The sequence below is a fragment of the Pimephales promelas genome, chromosome 2, assembly GCF_988280905.1.
Source record: "Pimephales promelas chromosome 2, fPimPro1.hap1.1, whole genome shotgun sequence".
Classification (NCBI taxonomy): domain Eukaryota; kingdom Metazoa; phylum Chordata; class Actinopteri; order Cypriniformes; family Leuciscidae; genus Pimephales; species Pimephales promelas.
The window spans coordinates 43,856,296-43,873,220 of NC_142770.1; the positions used below are offsets into that span (position 1 = coordinate 43,856,296).

A 16,925-nucleotide genomic window follows, 5' to 3' on the forward strand; every position below is an offset into this window, starting at 1 on the left:
GCCTCGCCCACGCCGAGTCGGCTCTGTCTGACGACCTCTCGTGCGCCCACTGCGCGGACATGCCCGTGCGTGCCCTCAAGGCAAGGAGGGATATGGCTCGAGCAGCCGTAGGGATTGGGCCCGCTGCCGCCTGCGAGCCGCTGGTGGGCCCTTCCCCTCCCAGGGTAAGGGAGTTCGAAGCCGTCAGCTTCGCGGACGATAGCTTCCGCCCCCCCCGCGACGTCGCGGATTTCATCTCCTTTGGAGCTAGCGAGGAGGAGGACGCTATGTCCCTATCAGCGTCGGAGAAAGACTGGGGATCCGAGCAGGCCGCGCCTACTGAGCAGGAGAGTCCTGCAGACCTCCAAGAGGAGCTTTTCAGAGTCCTTACTAAGGCCGTCGCCGATTTGGACCTTTCCTGGAACGCGCCGGACGAACAAGCTAAAAGCAAAATGGACACCTGGTTCCTTCAGTCGAGCCGCCGTCAGGCCGCTTCGAGGAGGGGAACCCCGTTTTTCCCGGACCTTCACGAGCACGTGGTCAAGTCGTGGGCTGCGCCCCAGTCAGCACGCAGTCTTTCTGCCACCCAGTCCTTGTTCGCGCACGTCGACGATGCCGTAGCCCACGGTTATGTGCGCATGCCCATCGTCGAGGAGACCGTCGCCTCTCACCTATGCCAATCTACGTCTGCACTGGGCGCGGACCGCAGCCTGCCGTCCAAGCCCTGCAGATTCACGGCCCACCAGGCGGATAAGGCGTACGCGGCAGCGGGAGAGGCAGTTTAACCTCTTCACGCCATGGCTATCCTCCAGGTATTCCAGGCGAAACTGCTAAAGTCTCTGGATGGCGTCGCCTCTGTCGACGCTGACGCCGTCCGGGACCTTCGCTCGGCGACGGACCTTGCGCTGTTGGCCACTAAACGCTCAGCGCAAGCTGTCGGCCGCTCTATGGGTTTTCTGGTCGTCCTCCACAGACACCTGTGGCTGACTCTGTCCGATGTTAAAGATTCTGACCGGAAAACCCTGCTTAATGCTCCCATCACCCAGGCTTGTCTCTTTGGGAACGCGGTGGAGGCTGTCACGGAGCGTTTCTCGGAGACCCAGAAACGCGCCAAAGCCATGAGTCACGTGATCCCGCGTCGAGCACCCCCGTCTTAGCAGCGTTCGCGCTCGTCTTCAGCTACTCGCCGCCCTCAGAGTTCAGGGAGTCAGCCCACAGTGCATCGCACCGGGCCGGATGCTCGTGCTTCCCGGGGAAGACAGTGGCCAGGTCCTGGGAGGAAGGGCCATCGCCAGAGAAGGAGCCCGCGCCGAGGGAAGGACAGCGCGCCCCCCTCCGCGCCAAAGCCGTCTTCCTGACGGATTGGGCAAGAGGAAGAGAGAGCGCGAAGGGGGGCCGGCCTCCAAGCGCCGTGTTCATCGTATCCCTCATGTTCTGTTGAGAGACGATCGTATGTGTGTAAATGCTGTTTGTTCAATAAAAGCATGTACCCCTTCACAAAAAGAGCTTTTTCTTCCTCTTGCACCTCATATTGTGTCACCCGCCCTCTCCCGGGACAGTGTAGGGCCACAATCTATGACTATAATGGCATCTCATGGGCAAGAGATTGCCAGCACCACACTCAGCCCACCGCGAGCCGCCCTCCCAAGGGGTTCTGCCTCGCGGGAACGCGGCTTCAGTCTAAACACTACACTGGTAGCAGCTATGACCACAGTTCGAGCTCACACTCTGAGTCATTTTCTGGACGCATGGGAATCAATTCCCGGGATTTCCCCATGGGTGTTAAGCATAATTCGTCACGGGTACTCGCTTCAGTTCAGACGCAGACCACCCCGCTTCAACGGCGTGATCCAGTCATTAACACTGCCCCAAAACGCCCCTGTTCTGAGACAAGAAGTGCTCAGCCTGCTCGAGAAAGGAGCTATAGAACCGGTTTCCCCGAGCGAGAGGGAGAGCGGTTTCTACAGCCGCTATTTTGTGGTACCGAAGAAAGGGGGGGGCTCCGTCCGATCTTGGACCTGAGACCCATAAACAGAGCGCTTCACAAGCGCGCGTTCAGAATGACAACTCTGAAGCAAATTCTGGCACAGGTTCGTCCCGGGGATTGGTTCGCTTCAGTGGACTTAAAGGACGCGTACTTTCATATCCAGATAGCAGCGCGCCACAGGCGTTTTCTGAGATTTGCGTTCGAGGGCACAGCTTACCAGTATTCAGTTCTCCCGTTCGGATTGGCTCTTGCCCCCCGCACCTTTTCGAAGTGCGTGGACGCGGCGCTGTCTCCCCTCAGGTCGAGCGGAATGCGCATCCTGAATTATCTGGACGATTGGCTGATTTTAGCCCATTCGCGAGAGGTGCTAATCGGTCATGTGGAATTATTACTCCGTCACCTGGACTCGCTGGGACTGCGTGTAAACGAACAGAAAAGCGTGTTCACGCCGAGTCAGACCACAGCGTTTCTGGGAGTGTGTTTGAACTCTGTAACGATGCGAGCACATCTCTCTCAAGAGCGCATACAGTCTCTGGCATTGTCTCTGCATCGCTTCAGACCGGGCAGGTCTGTACCACTAAAGGAGTTTCAGAGACTATTAGGTCTGTTAGCGGCAGCCTCCCCGGTATGCCATCTGGGTCTGCTTCATATGCGTCCGCTTCAAATTTGGTTGAAGCTCCGGGTCCCTCAGGGGGCGTGGGCGACCGGCCTCAAGCGCATCACGGTCACTCACAGCTGCTTTCGCACTTTGGCGCCGTGGAGAGACCCAGTGTTATTCAGTTCAGGGGTCCCTATGGGTACCGTAGCGAATCGCATCGCGGTCTTGACGGATGCATCAACTTCAGGCTGGGGAGCGGTGTGCATGGGCGCGACTGCCTCCGGCTCGTGGACGGAGTCACAACGGAGGTGGCACATAAACCGCTTGGAGTTGAAGGCGGTTTCCTTAGCCCTCAAAGCCTTCCGGTCTCAGCTAGAGCGTCAGCATGTACTGATTCGGACCGACAACACGTCGGTGGTCTCGTACATAAATCGCCAGGGGGGCGTACGCTCCAGGCCCCTATTCGAGCAGGCAGCGAGTCTCCTGCTGTGGGCAGACCGGCACTTCTTATCAGTGAGAGCGGCGCATATTCCCGGTGTTTTGAATCGCGGAGCGGATATGCTCTCGAGGAATGGAATTCCTCAGGGAGAGTGGAGGCTTCACCCGGGATCGGTGCAGATGATCTGGGATCGATTCGGGAGGGCGGAGGTCGATCTATTTGCGTCGCACGAGAACACACACTGTCGGACGTTCTTTTCGCTGTCTCGTTCCCCCCTGGGTCAGACTTCCGACGCCTTGACTTCGCGCTGGCCGAGAGCCAGGCTTTACGCCTTTCCTCCGGTGAAGATTCTGCCTCTAGTGTTGTGCAAAATCAGGGAGGAAAAAGCATCTGTGCTTCTCGTAGCCCCGTACTGGCCGAATCAGCCCTGGTTCGCGGGCATGATAGAGCTGCTAGTGGACTCCCCATGGGAAATTCCTCTCAGGAGGGACCTGTTATCGCAGGCGAACGGCACGATATGGCATCCCAACCCCGGGCTGTGGAGCCTTCATGTGTGGCCGCTGCGGGGTCTTTAAATGAGCGAGACGCTCTGCACTCTCGCGCGTTGAGCACTATATCTGAAGCGCGAGCCCCATCCACTAGGCGCTTGTATAAGTTGAAATGGGAAGTTTTCTCTAAATGGTGTCAGAGTATCAGTATTGACCCGTGCAACTGTTCCGTGTCGGATATTCTAAGCTTCCTCCAGCACAGGATGGATAACGGGAGTTTACCATCCACTCTAAAGGTGTATGTGGCTGCTATTGCTGCGTTTCACCCCCCGGTCGAAGGGCAGTCGATCGGCAAGCACGCGCTGGTGATCAGTTTTCTCAGGGGAGCTAGGAGATTACGCCCGTCACAGCCGCCTTCTGTGCCGCCATGGGATTTAGCACTAGTGTTGAGGGCTTGTCGAATCCACCGTTTGAGCCTCTGGCTTCAATAGCCACCAAGGAGCTTTCCCTGAAAACTGCTTTACTTCTCGCTCTCGCTTCAGCGAAACGCGTGGGGGATATGCATGCGTTCTCGGTTCACGAGGACTGCATTCGTTTTGGACCGGGTGATTGTAATGTCACTCTTCGACCGAGACAGGGTTATGTTCCGAAGTCTCTCAGCACTCCGTTCCGAGCGCAGGTTGTCTTCTTACCGGCGTTATCTTCTGAGTCATCAGTCTCGTGTGACACTGATGCTCAGAGTGCTGTTTGCCCGGTCAGGGCTTTACGGATGTATATGACTCGCTCGGCCGCTTTTCGTCAATCGGACCAGCTGTTTGTATGCTTTGGCGGTTGTAATAAGGGACGTGGAGTTTCGAAACAGAGACTTGCTCACTGGATTGTGGAAGCGATTGCTTTGGCTTATGATTGCCAGGGAGTGGACTGTCCCCTAAGCATTAAGGCTCATTCAACGAGGGCGATTGCCTCCTCGTGGGCCTGGTCTAGAGGTATGTCTATAAGGGACTTGTGTCTTGCTGCTGGCTGGTCTTCTCAGAATACATTCGCCAGATTTTATAAATTGGATGTCTCTTCTATTGCGCCTCAAGTGCTTTCGGTGAGTTAAGCCTGTGTTATCAGCCCGGTTCCCTATTGTGCTTGCAACTGTCGCTGCTGCTTGTATTACATCCTTAATTGTGTTGTTCTGCCCTGAGTATTCAGTGCAAGGCTTCCCCCTATTTCATTTGCTCGGGATATGCAAATTTTGACAAGGTTCTGAAAGCGCGCTATTGGTTCGCTTCGACCTATCAGGAGTCTAGTTTTTCTAGTGATCAGCTATTGGATGTGGGTTCTGTCATTTTCGAGTGGGCGGGTCCTCTGCTCCACGGCGGGATTTGACACAGTTCCCATACTACGTCATCGACGTAAATGTCGAAGTGACCGCCTTGAAAGGGAACGTCTCCGGTTACTTTCGTAACCTCGGTTCCCTGAAAGGCAGGGAACGAGACATTTACGTCGAACGCCGTGTCGCTCATTCATTCGAGCGTTCAGTCGGATTCTGATGCAATCGACGAACAATATGCAATTTATACTGCCAGGCTAGGCAATATTTGCATATTTTGCGTCAATTGGCCAGCTGTCGTCAGCTGGCGTTAGCCCATAAGATTTCAGCAGAAGTGAAGAAGGGGAGGAGTTCCCATACTACGTCATCGACGTAAATGTCTCGTTCCCTGCCTTTCAGGGAACCGAGGTTACGAAAGTAACCGGAGACGTTTTCCATTGATCATAGTGTTTTACATTGAGCACATCAGTGTTCAACTGGTTCTTATAAATGTCTATTCATATGATGGTTTGTGTGTGTCATTTGAAAACAAAATAACATTTTGAGAATATATGACATTGTTTTGAATGTAGTTTCATTTTGCACTAGAATTGAGGGGTTTTGCCAATTATGTGTGTGTTTTTAGATGTGTGTAGAGTTCTGAGAGTATGAGGCACGCTTGCAGGAAATCTGTGTAAACAATCGAGAAAAAGTGTAATTACAAATGTACATCATAATGTACAACGGTACAGTGAAGCATGGCTCTGCATTGCAAACTCTTTCACTTGCACACACAACCAACACCACACTTTATGTAAAAAATATTGGAGAGCATTATTTATTATCTTTAACTTCAGTAAAGCAGATGTAAAACACTACAAGGGGAATGTGTTGCTCTCAGGAGGAGGCTGTATTTGCACAATGACATCCTGGCTCTGGCTAAATCTACATCTGTCCACTGCAGAGGCTCAATAACCACAATCTGGAGGAGGAACTATATAAATGTATAAAAGTATAATATAACCTTTTAACATTTACAGTAGGTTTTAGTCTTCACTCACCCACTATGCTTGTAAAACATGTTAGGCCATATTTGCTAGTGAAAGAGTTGCAATGCAGAGCCCTGCTCATAGCATAGGCTACATAGCTGTAGGCCCTATTCACCAATGGTCTTACAAATGTTTAATTCTCCCTAACAACCAGAGCTATTATTTTATTAGTTTTAATTTTTATTTTAATTAACTAAAGTATTTTTCACACCCAGTGCTACTTTAGTTGTACTAAAAAAAAAGTTATATTAGTTCAGTTTTAGTCTACCATCACTTCGCTAACTATAGTTACTTTTATTTTGAAAGTGTTTCCGGTTACATTCGCTTCCAAAAAAGGAACGGACCACGTGACTTCCGTTTTTGGTTTATAAACGAAAAACGAATAGTTCCCACAGGCAAAAAAATTGTCACGTGACCTCCCCGGAGACACCATCTTTGAGGGCAAAACCGCTGTGTTTACCATTACAACGTTTTATCAGAGAATGTCGTTTTACAAACAAATATTTATGTCTGTTTATATTGTTATGCAAATCATGAAAAGACAAAGTGTAATAGATTATAAAGAGACTATTAAAACAAGACAGGTGTGTATCCTTATGCAACAAAAGAAGCACTGAGCACCGATTATGCAACTTTGCCTCAGATACAGTATTTTCATGTGTACAATTATCTGGTATTGGTGAGGAGTTTTTACACATGTGAGCAATTCCAAGCCTGGAAATCACTGGAGGTGTACGATCATATTGACGTGGGGTTGGTTTGGTGACGTTTGCTCAAGTGCAATCAATGGAAAAGTAACTTAAGTCATCATAGCGAAGTAGCATGATGCTAATCTGTCTATTAAAAAGCCATAGCCTGCACAACTTAATTCCTATGTTCCCCAGTCACCGGTGATTTCTGTAATATGCATGTACTTGCGGGCGTCATGGTTCGGTGCATGAATATTAAAATAAATAACTCGCGTGCAATTTAATTAATGTAATAAATGAGGAACTACATTATACGCGGGATCTTTAGGGACATAATCTGAGATTGCAATGCTGGAATGTGAGATCAAACAGTGGAAACAATGTTGTTTTGTATGTTTTTAATACCTCGTCATTTTGTTCATACAGGACATTATTCAAACTGCAATGTGTTAACTTATATTTATTTACACTCGCAATAAAACACAACATTGTGCTTTTGTCAAACAAATTCTTGCGTGTTTTGAGTGAGTTTCTTTCCTGTTTATGCTCGCCAGCCATAATCTCCATCGTTGTTCGGACAAAAGCTTAGTCTTCTCACATCCATATGGAGTCTAATGACGGGTATAGTGTAAAATCCCGATTTAACTGAACCTCCGGCACGATTTTATCATCCATTGACTCAGCAGGAGATGACCATTTTCACTTTATAGCACGAAACTCATTTCACTTCGTTCAACTCGTATTGCTTCTTCTTATGTTTTGCCCTAAGCAATGGCGCCGGGTCGGCAAATGCCCGTATGTTGTGACGTCATGTGGGAACTATGTATTGACAGAAGTTCAAAGACTCACTTCATTCTTTGTTCAAAAAGGAATAGCGATAAAATGATCCCCGAAAAACGGGCAGTTTTTAATTGGTTTTTCGTTTCTTGATTCTGACACCAAAAACGGTTATTTTTTCTATTTGAAACAAAAAACAAAAAAAACGGTATTTTCGTTTCATAATTACAAACTAATTACGGATTATCCAGAGATCCCCTGACCATAATTAACAGGAGTGTAATTCACATGAATTCACCACAGTTCGATCAAGACATTGGACTTTTTAAAATTACATAATGTATTTGTTTATTTTAACAAATTGGGAGGCAGTATACAATACACAGAGAATGATACAATCAATTTTTCATATTTTTCCCTTAGTTTATACATCCAACAATATATTTCATTTTAAAACTACATGTTTGCCAGAGGTTTTCAATTATTTATCAAAGGATTTTAATCAATGCAAATAATTTAATAAAAGGTTTTAATAGCCTAAATGATAAAATAATTTAAGACAAACATTTTGCTCATTACATATGCGACGTCCACAAACATAAGCTTGGTCTGTGATTACCTGATCCTGAAGTGATAAAGCTTTCATTGAAAGTTTCTCTTGCCTTCTTTTTTCTAAACGACAGAAGTATGACGTACTTCTTTCCCCATCTTCAATCCATTCAGCTCTGGACCTGATAAAGGCCCCTTCCGCTTTACGAAGATAGATATCATCATGCTTGTTTAGAAGATTTTGTCATTTCTGTTTATCATTATCAGTAGGTGAAGTTTTATTATAATAAATATTTATATCTTTTATAATATTCATTTCAGATAATCTGTTACTTCTATTAGTAGTTTTTTCCAAAATGAATAGAATATTCTCTCATTTTAAATTTAAAGGGTTAGTTCACCCAAAAATGAAAATTAAGTCATTAATTACTCACCCCCATGCTGTACCAACCCCGTAAGACCTTCGTTCGTCTTCAAGACACAAATGAAGACGACGCATGCGCGAGAATTGCGATCTGAAGTAGTGTAAGCTGGTGTGAGCAGATCGCAAATCTCGCGCATGCGTCGTGGAAATCTAAGGAAGTCTCGTTCTGGCCTACAAGGAAGAAAAGAAATAGTCGAATAAACTCGTTATTTTTGTTTGTTTTTTCGCACAAAAAGTATTCGCGTCGCTTGATAAACATATAGTTGAGCCACGGTAGTCACTTGGGATATTTAAACATTTTTTTCATTGACTTTCTGGGCCGTCAAGAGGCAGTCCTTTAGGAGCCAATGTGGTAGTTATACAGCTCTCAAATTTAATCAAAAATATCTTCATTTGTGTTCCGAAGACGAACGAAGGTCTTACGGGGTTGGTACAGCATGGGGGTGAGTAATTAATGACTTAATTTTCATTTTCGGGTGAACTAACCCTTTAAGGAATTCCCATTTGGAGATATAAGATGCTATTGAATTATCAGACATCACATTAGCAATCGTGGCTTTGATATCTTTATAAAATGAATGGCTTTTTAATAAACTAGAATTGAATTTCCAGTACCCTTTATTCTGTCGGCTAACACCAGGAGGATTAAAACGCAGCTTAATAACAGCGTGATCTGTGAGAGGAGCTGCTGACATACCACAGTCACTGATGGAGTTTATAATGGAGACAGAGAGTAACCAGAAATCTATTCTCGACTTTGCTACGTTGTTTGGTTTAAACCATGAATATTGCTTCACGTTAGGATATTTAAAGCTCCAGCAGGGATCCAAAAGATTGTGAGTGCGACAAATATCCATTAAAGCAGGGTTGTAACAACTGTGATTACATCTGGATGGACATCTATCAAGCCATTCATCACTAACCATGTTAAAGTCACCACCCGTAACTATAATCGCAGTGGGATGAGTGAGTTTAAGGGTAGCTATGACATTAGAAACATCCGAAATCAACTGTCTATTTTGAATTAAATTATTGAACCCATAAACATTGACCAGAATAAAATAGAGATCATCTCATAACACAAATTAGCCAGTGACCATTATTACTAAATCTAGATGTCACTATTTTACCAGGTGAGTTACAGAACAAGATGGCGACACCTGCTGATGATCAAAGATGATTTTGTCACCCCATTGGTTTACCCAAAACTTTTCATCCTCAGGTGTTGAGTGAGTTTCTTGCAATAAAGTGAAGTGTGCTTTTTCACCCTTACAAAACAAAAATATTGATTTTCTCTTAGTGTTCTCTCTTAAACCCCTAACATTAAGTGAAATACACGAAAAAGAAACCATCCATAACAAATAAAAAAAAATAGAAAATTAACAACCGTCAGTAAATATAAATGTCCAACAGACTAAACTTTAATGAAAAGTGAGAAAGAGAAAAAAGCTCAAATAGGCAGTGTCCCTTCAGATTGGATTACTGAAACCATCCAAAAAGATCTTAAAGTCACTCGGCCTTTCCAAACCTTGAACAAAACAGGCCTCAGTCTTGATCCTGAACGTTACCTTGTGTGCTGCTAAGTGTCCGTTAATGTATCCAGCACCCCCTCTGAAGTATGCACGCTTTCCAGCATGTCTTGCTTCTCTTATTTTAGGCCACAGTGCAGCGGGTCTCCCTGTCGGCTTTGCAGAGGTCTTCGATGAAGCTGATACGAAGTTCTTTGCAGATCGCGTGATCCTTGGTCGTTCTCCACAACGCATCTCGATGGAATCTCTGAGTGAACTAAATTATGACGTTTTCTTCACATCTCCCTATTCGATGAACTGAGTCCACAATCTGATTGATACTCGAGGACCATGATGGAGAGATTTTAACGAGTAAATCAGCGATCGCCTGACGTATGTCTTCACCTTTTTCTTTTAATCCACGAATTCCTCCGGCGTTTGTATCGTTCTAGCTCCAAGACACGCAGTCTTTCTTTACAGCCGACACATCACGAACAGTCGATTGTAACTTCATTTTACAATCTTTCATTTCTGCTGCGTTGAACTCGACAGCCTTAGCAATGCTGGTCAACATGATGGAGTTATGTTACAGCTGGTGTCTAGTGTATCCACCTTATCAGTTAGCTGCTTTATGGCTTCCAGGACCGTATTAATAGCTTCATTCCCTTCTGTCCCAGTATCCTGCTTTTCTGCAGCTGGTGTGATCTTTAGTGGTGAGAACGGGTCTTTTCTTTTAGGTTTCTCGGTCCACCTCCATCCTTCCAGCATACTCGTGGTCAACAGATGTCTCGTTGCTGCGTGATAAAGCCAGATTCTTTTTCTTCGATGTCATGGTGTACAAACTTTTCCGGAGGTTCCGTTTTATTTGTAGATTCAAAAGGAGCACAATATGGCAATTTGGATAGCGAAATATGGGACAGGCCTAGAGAGCTCAAACCATGCAATGCACCCGATCCGCCATCTTGCCCTCTCAACTCATAACTAATGGTCTCTGCAATGGAAGTGAATCAATCAAAACTAACTTTAGCTGGACAATAACTTTATTCTAGAGCTGCTGTAAAACCAGCACAATCTGCTACTGTAATTTCCTATTGTCACTGTAAAGCGGCTCTATATTGTTAAAGCGCTGTATAAGTGAAGGAGACTGGACTGACTATTGTGTAAAGGAACATGTTTCTCTCTGTGTGACTCTATAAGGCTTCAGTGATCAGAGGAAACAGGAGTTTTGCTTCTAGTGACGCAGTACGAGTGAACCGTATCGAGAGCCGACAGAAGAGATCACTTTACAACATCACCATTTATTCATTCATATTTCCCAATCACGAACTTTTGGCCATTTCACTTATTAAATTAAAAGTAGTCCAAAGTGAAGTAAAGTTATCAGGAACAACGAATTAAACCAACCATTAAACGGTTATAAAGTTTACAATACAGTATTTTTACAGTATGGTTATGATTGATCTGATTCTTTCAGGTTTATGTCACATTGCATTGTTCCACATTTGTAGATTGTCTTAAAGGTTAATATAAAATCATCTGCTAAATGACTAAATGTAATTATTAACATGATTGGATGATGACAAACTTATTTCATATCATACAGATGTGATCTAACAAAGTCCTCTTTATGATTTATTATCAGGAACTGTGAGTTTGCAGAAAGAAAAATGAAAGACAAAACTGAACAAATGAAGGCAAGGATGAACAAATAAAAAAGAGAACCAAAAGAATAAACAAAACAGAAATAATGAAGAAAAAAGGATGAACAGTAATAATAAATTAAGTAAAGAGAAGAGAGAGAAAAACGAAATAGGATAAAAAAGTAACACATAAAAAAACAATCTGTAAAAGACGTGAATGCTTTGCGCAAAACTGTACCACTTTATTTATAAAATATTAATCTCCAACCTGTCTCCAACGCGCGTTCATCTGCTCTCACGCATGCGCCGCGTGGTGCTCTCGTGAACGCGTCTCTCTCTCGTCACAAACAGAAAGTGAAAGTTAGTTTTCCTGTCGCCAATTGAGCTGGAAAAATACAATACGACATGAAAAACAGAGCATCAAGTGTTTATCAACGCTTAAGAATTAATTTACTTGTAGTTTTATGATGTTAAAGCTGGAGGATTTGAGATCCTGTATCTTGTAAAAGTTTGATCAAGGTGAGTGTTCGTGATTGTTTGTTTGATATAAAATCTTTAAAGGTTTTCTTTCACTCCAAGGTTTCTTTTGTGTTTCGTATTGTTTGTGATTCTTCAGAAGTTTATATGTGTAAACATTCATAGGCCAAATCACAGCTCACAGCAGGGACGTGCACAGGAATTTTGAGGGGCAGTTGCTCTGACCTGAAAAAAGGGCACCCCCCCTCCTCCCCCCTCACGGGCTATATGAAGGAATATATTCAGTTGAATTTGTCCCCTTCCAAATTGCCTTATCTGGCCGTGTTTATGTCCAGACGCAATGCCTCATCTTATGGTCTTATAATTATTTATAAAGATTGCAAAATGTCAGAGATGAGACAAATGAGCAAAAGAGTTCTTCATATTGTTGTTTATTGTTTTTTAAATTATTATTATTTATTTATTTATTTATTTATTTATTTGAAAAGAAATAATCTGGATTGAATGGAAAAAACTCGAAAAAATAAAAAACGCTTAGATTTCGGGAAAAAATACAATTATTTTTTTTGCCAATCCTGACCTCCCCCTGGGGCCCTAAGCAAAATTCTGCTAAGGGGCCCTCTACCTGATCTGTGATGCCATGTAAACCATTTGCCATTGCCACTCAATACCGCCCAATACAATCCTCCCTCCTTTAAACAAAACAGTCAAAGAATAAGTACAACAATATAGAACAGAATGAGGTTCAAACAAACAATATTTACAGAATAAAGCATTTTTATAGAATGTTAAGATAACAAGTGAATATTAACGTAAACATAAACAAGAAGAAAATAATAAAGTACAACCCTGAGCTTTGGCTTTTGGGATTAGCTTTGGTTCACTCTACAGCCTGGGTATTTTCGGAATCAATAGCCTATGATTTTTATTTAAAAAAATGTTATGCATGTTAAAGCAAATCTTGATTTATGGTTATTTACTGGGGATTTGCATTCATATTGACCAGAATGTCCATCTAATCATCATTTTAAATTCAATATAGCCTATAAATCAATAGTCAATCAATGTCAAATTGCCAATACATTGGTTTATATCTTGCATAATTAGTGCAGTTGTTTAGAGTTTTTAACTACACTGAGACTAGATAATTAGTGTCTTTATAATGTGTACTTTGATTGGGAGTGCCATCATTCAAGTATTGTACAGTATTTCTCTGGTCTCCACATTTCTGCTTGAAAAATGCGAGTTTCATTTCGTGCACGCGCATATGAACGCAACACACGTGACGCGGTTATGTTTTCCGAGCTGCAGTAAACAAACACTGTTGTTGCACTTTGTCGTTTATCAAAAACAAAACGTAATAAATAATGGTATTTTACTCTCACTTTTGTCAGGCAAAAAGTGATGCAAGAGATGCACTGCCTGCCCAGACAAACCATCAAACTTTGCTGACACTAGAGAGGAGAGAACACAAGTTTACCTGACTGCTGTTCCCGCAATTCACTCTCATGTTTTTCTTCTTCCTCTTTTCGTGACGAGAAGGATAGTTTCGCTTCATTTTGTCATGGACTTCGTACACATTAATTAGCGCGCGACACGAGATGGAGGCGCGGCCTGAGTGATTTGCGGTGCCTTACCATACACACCGGTCGCGTGCAGTCTATGATCTCGTGGAAATAGTTTGACTTTCAATTTTTTTTTTTTGGAAGTGAATGAGGCTTTGCGATTTTTATATTATTTTTTGTCTAGGCCTACGTGAAATTCTACATCCATTGTACGATTTTTTTTTTCCTCAGAAGGGCAACCTGAGTCGAGAAGGGCATATGGGCAGTTGCCCGGGCAACCTGAGCAACCCCCCTGTGCACGTCCCTGGCTCACAGACACACGGTTTTTAAACATGAGAGTCTGTCGATGCGGGTCGGGGTTTGTTTTCTTTCTCCCGAACATGTTCAGCGTTTCCGGTGTCCGTTATTTTCCATTAAAATCAAATGGCCGACTTGTGTGTGTGTGTGTGTGTGTGTGTGTGTGCGCGCGCGCGCGCGCGTGTGTGTAAATGGGCCAAATGGGCGTGAGTTAACGAAGTTATTACACGATCCCTTTCCTCACACACTCCAGATATGTCCAGATAAATTATGAAGGTCGTTTAATTTAATCATTTAATATTGTGTGTGAATGTTTCTTCATCAGAGTCAGTGGAGGAGATCAAACTCATCAGATTCTCCTGATCTTCATCATGGGTAATTCACAAGCATCCAGAGATGGAGATTTCTCTCCAGGACGCAGGTACTTTCAACTAACACTGTTAAATATTGTCTCACATCACAGAAAAATATCAGTTTTGTTTTGTGCCTAATTTTTCTTGTGTTTTTGTTTTGAAACTAACATGAATTATTAAATAAAACGATCATAAAGTTTCTTCAAAGTGCTTTAAGATGAAAGATGAATGTGTTTATATTAGGGCTGTGCAAAAGTTAATTGCGATTAATCACATCCAAAATAAAAGTCTGTGTTTACATAATATTTTGTGTGTGCTGTATATAATTATTTTGTATATATAAATACCTATGCATGCATGTATATATTTAAGAATTATGTGCGTGTCACGGGGTGTGGTGGTGGGAGTGCAGGAGTGCAGGTAGAAGGAGTGGAAGAAGTCCATTTTAACACGAAGATGACGTTTATTTACAAAATACTGGCAGGAAGACAGGGAAACAGGAGCAAATACTGGGTAACATTTAAACATCGATCGACAAAGACAGACTGAATGAGAATCAACTAAATACACAGAAGAATCAAACATAATGGGGTGAAAACAGGTGAAACAGATGATGATGACGAGGAACAGGTGGCTGATGAGGGAGTGAGTCCGGGAGTGGAAACAAAAGGATCCGGGGAGGTGTAGTGCAGATGACGGGACAAACAGGTGAAGACGAAGACTGTGACATCACTCCCCCCTCCCGGTAGGCGTGACCTCACGCCGTAACATCAGCGGGGAGGGGGGGTGGGCGCCCTGGTGGCTGTGGAGGATGTGGTCAGGAGCAGGAAGTCCCCCAGGGCGGAGCAGGGTGAGGGCGTGGCCAGGGCGGAGCAGGGTGAGGGCGTGGCCAGGGCGGAGCAGGGTGAGGGCGTGGCCAGGGCGGAGCAGGGTGAGGGCGTGGCCAGGGCGGAGCAGGATGAGGGCGTGGCCAGGGTGGAGTAGGATGAGGGCGGGGCCAGGGCGGAGCAGGGTGAGGGCGTGGCCAGGGCGGAGCAGGGTGAGGGCGTGGCCAGGGCGTAGCAGGGTGAGGGCGTGGCCAGGGCGGAGTAGGATGAGGGCGTGGCCAGGGCGGAGCAGACTGTGAGGACCTCTCGGGCGACCATGGCGGTGAGGTCTCTTCAGGCGGCCACGGCGGTGAGGTCCCTTCGGGCGGCCACGGCGGTAAGGTCCCTTTGGGCGGCCACGGCGGAGAAAGCCCTTCGGGCGGCCGTGGCTGGGACACTGGGCCCCCCCCCCCAAAATATTTGGGTTGAGTCCCCGGGTGAAGGGCAGATGGGGACTGGACGGTCTCGGGCTGGACGGTCTCGGGCTGGATGGTCTCGGGCTGGACGGTCTGTACGGTCTCTGGCTGGAAGGTCTGGACGGTCTCTGGCTGGACGGTCTGGACGGTCTCTGGCTGGACGGTCTGGACGGTCTCTCGCTGGACGGTCTGGACGGTCTCTCGCTGGACGGTCTGGACGGTCTCTGGCTGGACGGTCTGGACGGTCTCTGGCTGGACGGTCTCTGGCTGGACGGTCTGGACGGTCTCTGGCTGGACGGTCTGGACGGTCTCTGGCTGGACGGTCTGGACGGTCTCTCGCTGGACGGTCTGGACGGTCTCTGGCTGGACGGTCTGGACGGTCTCTGGCTGGACGGTCTGGACGGTCTCTGGCTGGACGGTCTGGACGGTCGCTGGCTGGACGGTCTGGACGGTCTCTCGCTGGACGGTCTGGACGGTCTCTGGCTGGACGGTCTGGACGGTCTCTGGCTGGACGGTCTCTGGCTGGACGGTCTGGACGGTCTCTGGCTGGACGGTCTGGACGGTCTCTGGCTGGACGGTCTGGACGGTCTCTCGCTGGACGGTCTGGACGGTCTCTGGCTGGACGGTCTGGACGGTCTCTGGCTGGACGGTCTGGACGGTCGCTGGCTGGACGGTCTGGACGGTCGCTGGCTGGACGGTCTGGACGGTCTCTGGCTGGACGGTCTGGACGGTCTCTGGCTGGACGGTCTGGACGGTCTCTGGCTGGACGGTCTGGACGGTCTCTGGCTGGACGGTCTGGACGGGGCTGGTTGGAACCAGTGGTGAGGGGAGCTCAGGTTCGGGATGGCTGGACGTAACCAGCGGGGCGGAGAGTACGTGCTCGGGAAGGCTGGACGGAACCAGCGGGGCTGAGAGTTCACACTCGGGAGAGCTGGACGGAACCAGCGGGGCGGAGAGTTCGTGCTCGGGAAAGCTGGACGGAACCAGCGGGGCTGAGAGTGCACGCTCGGGAGAGCTGGACGGAACCAGCGGGGCGGAGAGTTCGTGCTCGGGAAGGCTGGAAGGAACCAGCAGGGAGGAGCGTTCAGTCTCTGGAGGGCTGGACGGAACCAGCAGTGAAGAGCATTCAGTTTCTGGATAGCTGGACGGAACCAGCAGCGAAGAGCATTCAGTCTCTGGGGAGCTGGGCGGAACCAGCGGTGAAGAGCATTCAGTCTCTGGAGAGCTGGACGGAACCAGCAGTGAAGAGCATTCAGTCTCTGGAGAGCTGGACGGAACCAGCGGTGAAGAGCATTCAGTCTCTGGAGAGCTGGACGGAACCAGCAGTGAAGAGCATTCAGTCTCTGGAGAGCTGGACGGAACCAGTGGTGAAGAGCATTCAGTCTCTGGAGAGCTGGACGGAACCAGCAGTGAAGAGCATTCAGACTCTGAAGAACTGGACGGAACCAGCAGTGAAGGGCATTCAGACTCTGGAGAGCTGGACGGGACCAGCAGTGAAGGGCATTCAGCCTCTGGAGAGCTGGACGG

General features: G+C 46.6%; 1 long non-coding RNA gene across 2 annotated transcripts in view; it reads left to right on the top strand.

Moving 5' to 3' along the window:
- Window positions 1-11,240: 11,240 nt before the first annotated feature.
- The window catches only part of LOC148997565 (uncharacterized), a 197,829-nt gene continuing 192,144 nt past the window's right edge, over window positions 11,241-16,925 (top strand). The window contains exons 1-2 of one of the 2 annotated variants that reach the window (XR_016146353.1): window positions 11,241-11,943; window positions 14,089-14,184. This is a non-coding gene — a long non-coding RNA (uncharacterized LOC148997565). The remainder of the gene's footprint in view (window positions 11,944-14,088; window positions 14,185-16,925) is intronic. The other variant, XR_016146354.1, reaches the window with a different exon arrangement.